The following is a 2,678-nucleotide window of genomic DNA, read 5'->3' on the forward strand; positions in this document are numbered from 1 at the left end:
ATGCTACAACTGCATCTTTCTGGGTATCTGAAAACCCCATTACAGCATGGGGGCAATGCGGCATAGAGTTAATGTGGTTTGGGGGACAAAGATGAGACTAGGAGGGCTCCAGAAGCTATAGTTTTATTTCTTTAAGATTTTATTTATTTATTTGAGAGAGAAAGAGTACGAGCAGGATGAGGGGCAGAGAGAGAAGTGGAATCCCCACTGAGCAATGTGGGACTCTGGGGTCATGACCTGAGCCAAAGTCAGATGCTTAACTGACTGAACCACCCAGGCATACCCAAATTTAGACACTGTTTAACACAAAAGCAACAGAGCCTGCAGCTTCCCTAGCCACCAGTTGCAAAACAGTAAATCCCTATTCAAATTTGGCTTAAGATGAACCCAAACAAAGAATTTAAGAAAGATGCTAAGGGAAAGGAGAGAGCCTTTAACCATATGTAGCTATGGAAGGCAAATTATTGCGTGCCCTGAAATCAGAAGGAAAACAGAGATGAAAAATGTTCACTTTGGCATTCTTGGAGAACTGTGTACACAATTCAAAAGGAAACTAAATCTTCCTGTTCCAAAATCATCATCTACTGGGAAGAAAATCAGAGTCTGCTGCTTCTTTCTAGACAAGCTCTGTCACTAAGTCTTCCCTGTGGGAAGTTACTGTAAGAAAAGAACTACTGAAGGAATACTAAGCGCAATACAATCCTCGGAATCACTTAATTCTATAACATGTAGGTGGAATTTTTATTTTAATAGCTATTTAATATCTGCAGCTCCTAATTTGCACCTCAGAAAAATGAAAAAATATGACTGGTAAAAACTGACAGTCGAGAAAGAAAGACTTTCTCCATCATTCTCCCTCTGCCTTTTTATTGCTCATGCAGACTGGCCCGAAGGGTCAATGCCCAAAAATTTCATTAGAAATGTCTGTTATGGCAGAAACATTGCCGCTATTCCTGCGGTTAGTGATTTCTCTTTTAACACAATTTTTTTTTTTTAAAGATTTTATTTATTTATTTGACAGAGAAATCACAAGTAGGCAGAGAGGCAGACAGAGAGAGGAGGAAGCAGGCTCCCCACTGAGCAGAGAGCCTGATGCGGGACTCGATCCCAGGACCCTGAGATCATGACCTGAGCTGAAGGCAGCGGCTTAACCCACTGAGCCACCCAGGCGCCCCTTAACACAATTTTAAAAAGCTGAATTATCACCACGTAGTAAAATGCGCTCTCAGTAGATCCTTCATTTGTCATATAAATTAACTGCAATTTCAGAGAGAGTTTGGGGTTATTTTTCCATTATGTTAAGTAGCTAAATGATCCAAGGAGCTCCTAATATTTCTAAAAGTCCTGGCAAGCAATTCCTTCCAAACTTGAGACCACACACTAAGATGGATATTGAGATTTCTTGCTTTCAAGATTAAGACACATGATAAATAAGCCAAGCAAAATAGGATGAACCATCCCCAAAGTTATTTAACACTCCAGAGACAGTGACCTGACATTCCTTATGAGAAGAAAACCACTTCAGAATGACAACTATGGGGAAAAGCATATGTAGTCCAAGGGATCAATAGGCATAAAGAGAAAGTCAATGACAATGAACACTGTGACACAGGAAACCGGCCAAATTAGAACCTTAATGAAGTGTTCTGAAAAAAAGTCTGTCGGGAGATCTAGCATCTTCAGAATCAATATGACTGGCACAAATTAGACACTTGATAATAATCAAATACATAGGATGAAAAGTTTAGCCATTCTCTAAAGTTATCCAAGGATAATTTTTCTCTAGAAATTTAATTTTCAATCCTTAGTGTTAAGGCCTAGAAAAAAGCTGGTCATATTCCTAAAGAGCATGAATAACAAAGTCCAGGCCTCTGACACAGACCATAACTGGCAAGGCCTCAAGCAAAACATAAACTTTTAAATGACTCTCCACATAGTAACACATGCATCTAGAATTTAAATACATTTCAATGACATTAAAATATCCCAGATAGGGGCGCCCGGGTGGCTCAGTTGGTTGGGCAGCTGCCTTCGGCTCGGGTCATGATTCCAGGGTCCTGGGATCGAGCCCCACATCGGGCTCTCAGTGGAGAGCCTGCTTCTCTCTCTCCCCATCTCCCTGCCACTCTGCTTACTTGTGCTCTCTCTCTAGCTGTCAAATAAACAAATAAAATATTAAAAAAAAAAGAAAAAAAAATATCCCAGATATAAGAAATGCTGTGTAGAAGCACCTCAAAAATACTATTTTCAGCTCCCTAGTTACTAAAAGAGGCAACCTGAAGACATATATATAAAGTAACAGAAGTATAAGCTTTCTGGGTTTTGTTGGCAAATAAAGCAGAGAACTAAATGGCTGAAGGCCCATAAAATTTTTTGTTATGAGTCAGAATTAAATCCCACAGGATTTTGTGTTTATTTTTCTTTTTCAAAATGAGCTTACATGCCTTTCCAAAGTGTGTTATTTGTTCTCATGTGTGCTACTAAAAACTATTATTGTTCTCTTAGATGACAAACTATTATCTCCTCCCTTCTTGATGTCTAGCACAGTCCATTCAAGTCATCATGAAAATGGACTACACCAAAAAAAGACAGAACCCCAGACTAATGCCATTCTAAGAGGAAAGCAAATGCAAGCAGTAAAGCAAGGATAAAACTTCTCACTTGAATAGCAGTGGGGA

This window comes from Mustela putorius, unplaced genomic scaffold (assembly GCF_011764305.1).
Source record: "Mustela putorius furo isolate JIRA1106 unplaced genomic scaffold, ASM1176430v1.1 tig00537227_pilon_pilon_pilon, whole genome shotgun sequence".
NCBI classification, from domain to species: Eukaryota; Metazoa; Chordata; class Mammalia; order Carnivora; family Mustelidae; genus Mustela; species Mustela putorius.